Here is a 12617-nt window from a genome sequence, read left to right on the forward strand (position 1 = left end):
GGGCAAGACTACCTCAGCAGTACGTAACTCAGCTCACTTGGTCTCTCTAATCAAGGGAATTTCACTGTCCCCAGATGATTTGCTAGTCAGCTTTCATGTAGTTTATCTGTTCACCAAGGTTCCTGTACCTGACACTTTAGCAATAATTGAAGATTTAGTCCAACATGGACTGAATCTTGATGTACCTACTCTGCTTAGGCACTGCCTTACCAACACTTACTTCACCTGGAATGGTACTTTCTACAAACAAAATGAAGGTACCCCCATGGGTACCCCCTCATCACCAGTGATAGCGAATGTTTTCATGGAGAAATGTGAAACAGATGCCATCAAGACATTCACCCTACGTCCTTCCTCGTGGAAGAGATATGTAGATGACACTTTCGCCATTTGCCCACATGGCTTGCCAGCATTGAACGAATTTCTCAACCACATCAATTACATACACCCATCCATCAAATTCACCATTGAAGTAGAGAAGGATGGTAAGCTACCATTCCAGGACGTTTTCTTTGAGAAGAGACCTGACGGCTCGTTGGGACACGCTGTCTACAGGAAGCCACCCACACATATTCCTATCTGAAACCTGATTCCCACCACCATCCGGCACAGAAGAATTCCCTCATCAAAACACTGCACCATAGGACCCACTGCATTTCCGACCAACACCACCGAGCAAGTGAACTGGAACACGTACACCATGCCCTCAAGATGAAAGTTTTCTCGGACCGCATTATTCGTAAAGCTGTTTCTCCAACCATTGGAGAAACAACCCCCTGAGAAGCCAATCAAAACCATCACGTTACCAAACATAGCAGGTGTTACCAAAAATATGTCCAAAATCTTAAACAAACACAAGATCCAGGTCCGATTCAATAAAGTACACAAAATCCGTGATCTAATCCCATCTAGAGTCTACAAATTGAGTTGTACCTGCGGTAGCAGTTACATTGGGGAAATGAAACGACACGTCTCTGACCGTGTTCGCGAACACAAGGCAGATCTGAAACACGGCAGAACCAATACCTCTGCCGTGGCTGAAAATTGTTATAACGCGGTGAGCTCGCATGATATTGTTTTTTCCGAGACCAAGGTACTCTGCAAACCTTCGGGCTACTATCAAAGGTTTGTTCATGAAGCCATCCAGATATATAAACATAGACATAAATTCAACGGAGAAGATGGATACAATTTGAGCAATCATTGGAAGGATGTTATTAACCAGGTAAAACATTAACTGTTTATGGTTGTTCCATCATATCTGCCGGGTACTAGTCTACTTTTCAGAGTTAATTTCAGCCTGCATCCCCAACGTTCCCAGCCTCCCACTTGCAGCCCCGCCCACTCCCCCCCCCCAGCTTCACGTCCTCTCTCCCCTTAGCACTCACGCAGTGCCACCCCCCCCCCCATCCCCCTACCCCACTCCCCCCCTCCCTCTCTCCCCTCTTGCTCCTCTCCTCTTTCTTACCTATCTAACCTCTTGCCACAGCAGCTCTCTCACCCACTGCATTCGCATTGTTGCTGCATTGGCATTGTTGCTGCATTGGCATTGTTGCTACATTGGCATTGTTGCTGCATTGGCATTGTTGCTACATTGCCATTGTTGCTGCATTGGCATTGTTGCTGCGTTGGCGCTCGTGCACCACCCATGCTCCTGGTGCTGTTGATACACTTGGGCTACGTCTATCCCCAAACCCTTATAAACAGTTTGCCTTTAGAGGCTGACTCCTCTGCCTGATGACGACCGCTTGTGTTGCGATCGAAACGTCATGATTTGTTTTATTTTATTTCTAAAGACACAAAGTTTATCACATTAACAAAAACTTCCAATTAGTTTCTCCTATAGCACACTGGTGTGTTGGAGACTAACCCAAAAAACCTTTATTATGGATAATATTAGTTGTGAAAGTCGAGGTCTTAAATCCTCTACACCCCTAACCCTCTCAACCCCTAAACCTCATCACCCTATAAACCTCTAATCCTCAAAACCCCTAAACTTTGAAAACCCAAATCTTCTAATCCCCCAAACATCTAAACCCCTAAACTTATAACCTTCTAAACTCCAAACCCTCCAAACCAATAAACATCTAACAATCGAAACCCATAAACTCTCTAAACTTCTTAAACACCTAACTCTCTAAACTCATAAACTTCTAAACCCTAACCCAATGAACCCCTAACCCTCTAAACCCCTCACCCTCTAAGCACCTATACCATAAAACCCTAAACCTCTAACCCCCTAACCGTCTAAACCCCTAAAAAAAACCCAAACTCTAAAACCTATACCCTTATAAACTACTAAACTTCTAACCCTCTAAACCACTAAACCTCTACATATCGAAACCCATAAAGCATCTAGACCTCTAAACACCTAACTATCTAAATCCCTAACTCTCTTAACCCATAATATTCTAAACCTTAACCTTCTAAAACCCTAATCCATAAAACCCTAACCCTCTCAACCCCGAACCCTTTAATTCCCTAAACCCCGAAAACAATAACCATCTAAACACTTAATCCTCTAAACCCCTTATGCTTGAAAACCCTCACCCTCTAAATCTCTAAAACCTCTAAACCCTTAAAACCCTAACCCTCTGAACCCCTTACCCTTTAAACCCCTCCCTCTAAAACCTTAAACCTATCATCCTTTAAACCTGTAAACCCCTAAACTCTTAGTCCAATAAATGTCTAACCATGTAAACTTCCAACCCTCTAAACCCATAACCCTCTAAACCCCTATACCCTCTTAAACCCCTAACCCTCTTAAACCACTAACCCTCTTAAACCACTAACCCTCTTAAACCACGAACCCTCTGTGTGGAGTATGTTTCGTAGTCGGTATCACGCTGTGGGTGGGTGCAGGGTGTGTGTGATGGGTTCAGGTTGTGTGTGGTGGGTGCAGGGTGTGTGTGGTGGGTTCAGGTTGTGTGTGGTGGGTGCAGGGTGTGAGTGGTGGGTGCAGGGTGTGTGTGGTAGGTGCAGGGTGTGTGTGGTGTGTGGTGGGTGCAGGGTGTGTGTGGTGTGTGGTGGATGCGGGGTATCACAGACTGGGTGGGTGCAGGGTGTGTGTGGTGGGTGCAGGTTGTGTGTGGTGGGTGCAGGGTGTGGGTGGTGGGTGGAGGGTATCACACGGTGGGTGAGTGCAGGGTGTGTGTGGTGAGTGTGGTGAACGTGGTCATGGTTCACACCACGCCTACTGTGCAGTGGACTGGCCACCACAAAGCAGCACGCGTCGGAAGAGTGAGCGGATGGCTCTCCCTATGCGGGCCAGGCTCCCTTGCTTCTTCTTCTCCTCTTGTACCACCAACTCCTCCACAAGGGTCTCCTTAAGTACCACAAACTCCTCCACAAGGGTCTCCTCCAGTACCTCCAGCTCCTCTACCAGCGTCTCCTCCTGTACCACCAACTCCTCCACCACAATCTCCTCCTGTACCACCAACTCCTCCACCAGGGTCTCCTCTTGTACATCCAGCTCCTCCACCAGGGTCTCCTGCTGTACCACCAACTCCTCCCCCAGGGTCTCCTCCTGTACCACCAACTCCTCTACCAGGGTCTCCTCCTGTACCTCCAGCTCCTCCACCATGATCTCCTCCTGTACCACCAACTCCTCCACCAGGGTCTCCTCAAGTACCTCCAGAACCTCCACCAGGGTCTCCTCCGGTGCCTCCAGATCCCAAACCAGGGTCTCCTGCTGTACCACCAACTCCTCCACCAGAGTCTCCTCCTGTACCACCAACTCCTCCAACAGAGTCTCCTCTTCCTCCAGCAGCACCAGCTCCTCCACCATGGTCTCTTCTTCCTCCACAACCTTCAACTTCTCTTTAGAGGCCTGGGCGAGCAAGGAGGATGGGCGCTGTGCCGGCTCCACTCTGTGAAGAGATGCGCATGACACCGTTCCAACTTCCTGCTCCAGCAGAGATCAGTCCCCCCCCCCCTCCTCCCCCCCCCCATCGTCCATGGGTGGACTGTGTGCCGCAGAAGATTAACCCATATAATTAACAGTGCCGCTATAATGCAGCATAGCTTTGCCCACCGTGAGTCTGGTTATGAAATGGGCATTAGTCTGGCGGTGTCTCAGTGGATGCAGGGCACCATGGCAAAGAAATTGCCGCTTCATTATCTGTCCTAACCCAGAAACCAATTATGGAATCTACACGTTCTTTATGGCTGGAACTCACAGCCAGAGAGGACCTGGGTTTGATTCCCATACGTGGGCCACTTTCTCCGTGTGGAATGTGGAGTGTGTTCTACCAACCCCCCTACCCTGCCCCCGCCCCCTGCATGGGTTTCCAGAATCAGCATCTTTATTTAGACTGGATGAAGAGGAGTCTGATGAGCTATTAAGCTCTTCTTTCACAGATGTCCTGTCAAGGCACAGGATCAGCAAGTTACAACAACAAACAAAACAAAAGGAGTACAAAGTATAGAAGAGTCACTAAAAAAAAAAAATTAGGCGTATAAATACAAATGGCATAAATAAATAAAATCCTGTCAGTTTTTCAACACTAAATGCAAGCTTGGGCAAGGCAGCGAAACAACAACAAAAACAGCCTCACACCACACCAAGACAACACAATCCTTCAATAAAATTGCACATTAAAATTTCACTTCCATTCCTCTGGGTTTGGCAACTGAACCCTCAGAAACACGCCGTGCAACCAGTGTTGGATGGACATCTCCGCCAGTGTTGTAAATTGCACCTCCAAATCACTCAATTGGGATCGTACAGCAGCAGTAGCAGTAGATTTGTTCTGTACAGCAAGCAACTTGGCAGGACCCTCCTGAAAAATAGTCTTGAGACTGAGTGAGGCTATTGCTGGCTAAATAAGCGTAAAAGTAGAATAAAGAGAAATCGATATTAAACACACACAGGAGCAGAGTCGTCCCCCAGGTACGGTGTATGGGGGTGACCACCCCGGGCCCTGAGCTTTGGGGGGCCCTGAGCTTTGGGGGGCTCTGCGCTTCGATGTCATGGTGCAAGACGTAATACTTCCGTTTAACACATAGGCTCTCGCTCCGGATTGGCTCACAAGTGGTGACATTACATTCATCCCTCTATTTAAGACCGAAAGAGGGTGATTTCTCCGGGATTCGAAAGGCCACACGGTGTAACTTGCCCCAGGCCCCGCACCCTCGTATAGACTGCCTTGACCACTGGACTAGCAGATAGTGGCTTACCGTCGCTTAGCAGTTCCAGGGCGCTTCACACTGCCAGGAGCAGCAGCGGTGGTGGTGGTGGCTTTGCTGGCCGTGGTGGTGCTGGTGGCTGCGGTCCGGAGCCAGCTATGAGCCAACGCCTGCGCTGGCGTCATACGGCAATTCGGATCCCATCTGTTGAGAGATGCACGGGGGACACACGCGGCCACGTGGTGAGAGAGGCATGCTGAGAGCTTTGATGTTCCTTCCTTTTCCCACGAGGTCCAGGAACGCACAGCAGCAGCGGAAGCTGCAGTAGCAGTGGAGCCCTCTGATGCCCAGCAGTGGCTTGCACAGACCTCCCACTCCTCCACAGAGGGCTAACTTCACAGAGGGCCAGTGACACCGCTTATTGGCAGGTCCACTCAGCTCCACATCTTCCTGGTGATCGGTGCAGAGCGGTCGCTGATAAATTGGAGGGGGGAATCCTCGTGGGGAGGGGAGGGGGGGAGTGGTGGGTGGTTCTTACCGCAGACAGGAGCTGATGAATTCGACAAACTCCGGGTCGTCGCTGTTGAGCACCTTGTGCAGTGGGAAGCTCCCCGGCACCCTTTTTTTGCCTGGGCAGAACATCTTCCCCCGATGGTCTGCAGGAGCCATGCACAGCGGGAGAGACGAAGTCACCAACCACCACGTCGCCCACCTACTCACTTACTGACCAATCCATCAACCCACTCATCCACCTACCCACGCATACTCTTCCACCTACCCAATTGCTCACCCACTCATCTACCCACCCACTCACCCACCCTCTCACTGACCCGCTGACCCACTCACTCACACACTCACCCATCCATTCGTGCAATTACCCACCAACCTACTCGCCTACTTACCCACATACCCACCCACTTGCCCACACACCCATTTACCCACCCACACACCCAAGGAATTAAAAATACAAAAACGCCCCCTCCAAAACAAAATAACAACAGCCTGAGGCTACTCCCTAAAACTGAATCCGGTCTGTCACTCACCCCACGCTTCAACTCACCAAAGAAGTCCGTTCTGTCGGGTGCTGCATTCACAAAGTATCTTGGAGGCATCCCCAGAATCTGCACATGGTTGACATGAAGACAAAGGTCACCCGTAAACTGTAGGGGCAAGTGCTGTTAGATCGAGTAGCAAAAGCAGCAGCGTTTGTTGAGGGCCAGCACTGTGGCGCACAGAGACAGGAGTGGCGGGCCACATTGACCCAGGTACTTCACACATTCCACGAGATACTCAGTTGAGTCTGACTCAAACTAGAGGAGGCCCAGGACTGTTCAGACAATCGTCACTGGTGTTGGCCATGAGCTGGAATCGAACTCAGTTTCTAGCACAGCAGGCTGACCGCTATACTACTGCTCCCTTACACATACAAGACACACACGTGTACACGCAACATATGACGGCCGTTATTCACAGATCACCAAGTGGCCACCCCCCCTCCTGCCACCCCCATAGCCCATGACTTCACGGAAAGAGAGGGGGATCACGAGCGGACAGACGCCGTGTGGGAAATACCTCTATGCAGCGCGGGAGGTGATCTTCGTGGCTGTTGGACCGGAATAATTCCCTGCCCGTCGCCAACTCCGCCACCGTGCAGCCCAACGCCCACATATCCACTCCACATGTCAAGCTATAACCCAGCAACAGCTCCGGAGCCAAGTATTCTAGGGTCCCACCAACATTCATAGCTGTACAATAATCACAAGAACAACAAACATTGGTGCGTGTGTACACACTGTGTCTTAAACAGCATCATCATTATACACATAAACAGTCACATGTACAGACACTCAGATACTCACACACAGACACACTCAGACAAACGCTAACATATAGACACTCACCCGGACGCAGAGACACCCATGCGTAAAGACAGCCATACAGACACCCACACGCAGACACTCACACACCCAGGTGAGGTCACTCACGTTGACTTTCCACAAAAAAGCTCGTGCCAAAGTCCGTGATCCTCACGGTGCCAGTCACGGTGTCTTTGACGAGAACATTTTCCTGGAGGGGTAGAATGAATTCAAACTCAGAGGTTACGCCGATATCATTCATCCAGCAGTGGATCAATCACATACCACGACACGCACTAAACAGGGGAACTAGATGAGGCATAGCGCTGTCGACTAGCGTCAGTCAAGTGCAATATTCGCTGTTTTCTGACAGCTGTCACTGGGTGGTGCCCCTTTCAAGTACGTCAAAATTGGAGATGTGAGTAGAGGCGTGTCATGTTCAAAGCACTCTCAGGCACCATCAAAGTAAAGGGGGTGGCTCTATTGACAACCGATTGCCGTTGCTCCAACAGGAGAGCTGCATGGAGCTCACAGCTGGATGAGTGCCCGTTAACGAGTTACAGACAAAAAGCCACTCACAAGAGAGTGCAAGGATTCCGTGATGGTTTCCACTGCAACTTTGTCTTTGGACGTTTTCAATTTGTAGAATGGAATTCGATAACGAGCAGTTGTCAGGCCAAAATGTACGTTCTTTTTGACTCCGTTTCGTGTCTCCCAGGGTTTGGGGCAACGCTGATCAACGTTGCCGGTTTTGTCTCTGGTGAGTCCCCAAGAGCGACACGACTCTACACTATAGTTTAATTCATACCAGATCATCTTCACCAGAGGTAGCATGACCCTGCCTCCTTCCAGTGAGAAGGGCAGAGCTAACGTATCAACCTTGTGACCAACATGGCCGGTTTTCTCTGTGGAACGAGTCCCCAATGAAGATACACCTCTGCACCAAAGTGAAAGCTGAACGCTGTGTCCACTCACTGGCTTGATGTCTGCGTGGACGATTTTCCTGGAATTTATGTAGCACAAGAACTTGAGGATGCCCCTAGTGTAGGTTTTCACCATCGCCATGTCCAACCGCCGGAGCCCCGCTTTTCTATTCACTTCATGAAGGCTCTCCCTGCGAGAGAGGCAGAAGCAGCAACAAAAACAGCATCAGTGCCATCCCCTACAATGCTGCACTGATTCTGATAACGATAATCATGTTAATCTTGTACGTTCATGTGCACGTTCATGACCAATATTAAGAGTTATAGTTCCGTGTGGGTTGAGGTCGTCAGTTTGTCAATAAACCAAATAAATTGGCATATATGCCAACTTGACAACTTTATTTCATTGGCTTTGTTGCCGGGTGGTGGAGGGTTATGTATTGGGAGAAGATAAAAACTCCACACAGAAAAGAAGCTCGGATTCTCGCCGAGAGACACAAGCATCACCACTGCTATCCAGCCACCCTGCTGATTGAGTGGAGGCGTGGCTTGGTAAAAGTGGCAGGGCTAATGGAGAAAAGAGAAGTGGCCTCCAATGCACCCATGACACATGGCAGCTCCAAAGTATTGCAATGCATGGGTGGCGTGGGAATCTCAAAATTAACAGCTTGCCGCGGTGGCGAGATGACATCTCCCCCGCCTGGTATGGAGGAGGTCGTAGGTTTGATCCCGACCGTGACGCCTGTACATTTGGAGTTTGCATGTTCTCCCCGTGGGCACGTGGATTTTTCTGTGGGTCCACTGGTTTTCCCCTCCACATTTAGAAACTACATGTTACTTTTTAAATTTCGATTTAAAGCTTTCGTGACTGCAGGGATTCATATTCTTGGTTCTTTCGGTAAAGTCACGTAGAAGGGAAACAATAAAATAATAAAAAAACAATCAAATTCCCACGACGTTTCGACTGCAACACAAGCAATCATCATCAGGTGTGAAAACCACAACAAGAAAATTTGAAAAAAGTGGCGGTTATTTTTAACGTCGTGAGAATTGTATTGTTTTATATTTCTATTATTTTATTGTTTCCCTTCTACGTGACTTTACCGAAAGAATCAAGAATATACATGTTACTTTGTTAAGTTTTTATTTGTGGCCAGGTCGCTTCTAAAAAATAACGAAAGTTTGTCAAGTTAGTTAACCACATTATTGGCGGAGGCGGGGGGGCATGCAGTACATACTTCAACAGCTCCAGGACGATACAGTGGTGTCCTCTGAAATAAAATGTATTCAGGACTTTGATGATGTTGAAATCTTCATCACTGCCCTCGCCCTGAAGTTCCAGAGCTATCTGGAGTTCCATCTTCTGGAATGTTTCTTGCTTGGAGCTGCACAGAGGAAGTCCACAAATGAAGATCCTATATTTGCTTAAGGGATATCCAGAGCCAAATTCTAGCCAGAATAAATTAATTAAATATGAATTCACCAGGTCTAACAGCACCATGAGTTCCAGTAGTACACTCAACTATCATTGGTGAGGAGCTACCACAGAGGGAGTAGGAGCCGATGTAGGGCACCCGATAGGATTTGGAAGTGAAGAGCCATTCAAATCGGATTGGTCATTTGAGAAATATAAATGAAAAAGCATGTTAACACAACGGATCTTAGCTTCAATGTGGCTCTTCTATTAGGGCACACTTTTCGCACAACGCGGAATGTGCCCGTAATAACACGAACGCGTCCATTGCATAACGGAACGCTTTTCGATTTAAAACAAAACACACTTGTTAAAACGTGGAACATGCCTGTTAAAGCGCGGAACCCGCCCGTTATAACACTATTTGTGAGTAGTCAACAACGAACTACTTTCTTGAGCTGCAATGATACATTGCTCGCAATGATAAAGTAACATGGCGGCATACCCTCAGTTATTGGTCTCGTCATCTCAAGGTGTATGAGTGCATTGTATCTCGCCAAACATTATTATTACATTATTTATGGGGAAATTATTTTTGCTCAATACTTTTTGCTGAATGCGGAACTTTTCAGGAATGTATCTACAGCATTAAATGAGGAATTACCATAATGTGCAGGTAATCCTTCAGCAATGGGATGCTTTCCCCCAATATTAGTTTACACTGTGTGTGTATTTTAAGCTTTATGGAGTAAAAATCTGAGAACCCAGAAGGAACTGATGCAGAACAGGGGTATAACATGTAAACTCCATACAGGAGGGCACCCGAATCAGGAGTCGAACCCAGGCCCCCCTTCTCACTTTGATGCACAGGTGTCACCACCGCATCGCACGGCTGCCCGTGGCAACGGACTTAACAACATCGGCCTCGTGACGGGGCGGCTCTGAAGTCTTACCTCGATGGTGACACCAGGATCTTGATGGCCACCAGGGTGTTCCTTTTGTGATCAAGGCACTGGATCACCTGGCCTTGACCTCCTTCTCCAATCTTCTTCAGCACCTCATAGCGGTAGTGGAGGTGCTCATGCCGGAACTGCACAAAAGGTACAATCATTTAAAGTGAAAATAATTCCAATCACAAAGTTTAAGAAATGACGATGTATATTCTTTGGGTCTTTCGGTAAAGTCACGTCGATAGGTTCAAAGAAAATAACAAAAAACAAAACAACAATCAAAGGGCTGCCAGGTGAAAATTAGCATGTTATTGAGAGATTAGCATGTTAATGAGAGATGAGCATGTTAATGAGTCATTAGTATGCTAATTAGAGATTAGCATGTTAATGAGAGATTAGCATGTTAATGAGTCATTAGTATGCTAATTAGAGAGTAGAATGTTAATGGAAGATCGCAGAGCCACAACCGAGGGGTCGGCGCGCGAAGTGGCTGTGTTCGTGTGAATCCTGTGAAAGCACAAGTTTGAAATGGGCATGAAGCACAACTAACATCGGAAGGTGGTAGGATGGGAACATCATAGCCAGTTATGACTTAAACTGGTTGATAACGTCCTTCTAATGATTGCACAGTTTGTACCCATCTTCTCGGTGGAAATTGTGTCTGTGTCTATATATATGAATGGCTTCATGAACAAAATCTTTGTTGATAGCCAGTAGGCTTGCAAAGTACCTTCGTCTTAGATAAATACATTTCGTGCGAGCCCACCACGTTAAAACAATGATCAGCCACGGCTGAGGTATGGTCCTACCGTGTTTCAGATCCTAACGAGTTTCGGATCTGCCTTCTGTTCCCGAACATAAGGCAGATCTGAAACTGCCGGGTTGGCTGCCCACCACTTGCATTAATATTGGCTGCTGACATTTGGGCTACGCCCAATTCAAACAATTATAAACAGTTTGCCTTGGGAAGCTAACCCCCCTTTTCCTGAAGACGACCACTTGTGTTGCGATCGAAACGTCATAGTTTTTGTTTTTTGTTCTTTTCTTTGAACCTATATACGTGACTTTACCGAAAGACCCAAAGAATATGAATTCCTGCAGTCACGAAAGCTTTAATTCAAGATTTAAGTGAGAATGTAATTTTCAAAAGTATTCTCTGTAATTATTACGTTTTTTTTACCTGTCATTGTGGAATATTCTGATGTCTGCTGACTCAGTCACCCTTAAAAAAGAGCTTCTTAGCTCAATGGGCTTTACTCGGGATTAAAAATTCTGATTCTGAAGTGCATTGGTGTGTGTGTGTGTAATAGCCCTGGTTGGTACTTCAGGTGCAATAACAAGAAGCCACAAACCCCGCTACCGATAGGCCCTGTGACCGCCCCCACAGTTGGTGTTTTGTGGCGAGCCTCACCAGAATGTAATTTCCTTCGTAGTCGTCGTATCCACCATTGTTGAATCCCTCAGATTTGTTGTAGAGTGCAAAGTACCACACTTCCTGCATGGCTGCGAGTTCCAGCTTCTCACGGTTGGTCAAGTGAGGGCCAAAGAGAGCCATGATTTCTGCAGACATGAGAAGAACAACAACAGCTGTGTGATCCCAAATTTGAGCAATTTGTAGGAAAATATTTCAGGATTGGGATATTTTGGCCAATACCAGGTATGTCTGTATGTATGCTAAACTTCTTTTGCACCGTACGTTGGCCACCTGGATATCACCCATGCATCATGGTCGCTATGAAATCTCCACTGCATCATGGCCACTGTGACATCCACCATACAACATGGCCATCGTGATGTTACAGCATTCACCATGGCCCTCTGTGACGTCGCTCATTACCGTTCTTACCTTGCGGTGATTTGCTGCAGGCGGAGGCGGTGCCCTCTGGGGACAGCGCACTCCACGTGGTGCAAGATTCGCCATTACTCCTCGCCTCTCCAGCTCGGCTCATCTTCATGCACACAAAGACAAAGGTCCACCACGTAAGCTTTAGCAAGATGTTGGGGAAAGCGCAGGAGGCGAGCACTGAGCCAGGATCTCTGAGATCCTGGGCTCCACAATCAGGAGGGTCCTGCCAAGATGTTGTAAGTTCTCAGCGTTGGGATATTTGGCTGATATCTGATGTCACACCTGGATTTACAATGAGACACGTGTGGATTTAGAGGACACACGCAGGTGAATGGCATCCTTCAAACTGTTAAGAGAAGTGGGGCTGGGCCAGGAAATGCCACGGCCAGGAGGAACAACGATGGCCGATGATCAAGAACAATAACGGAGCTGCAGCCAAGTATCGGAGCACGTCTGAGAGGTCAGCAGAAAGATGGAGCGACAAAATCGGTGCTTGGTGGA

This window comes from Petromyzon marinus, unplaced genomic scaffold (assembly GCF_048934315.1).
Source record: "Petromyzon marinus isolate PM22_M1 ecotype Great Lakes invasive population unplaced genomic scaffold, UKy_Petmar_22M1.pri1.0 PM_Scaffold_30, whole genome shotgun sequence".
Taxonomy (NCBI): domain Eukaryota; kingdom Metazoa; phylum Chordata; class Hyperoartia; order Petromyzontiformes; family Petromyzontidae; genus Petromyzon; species Petromyzon marinus.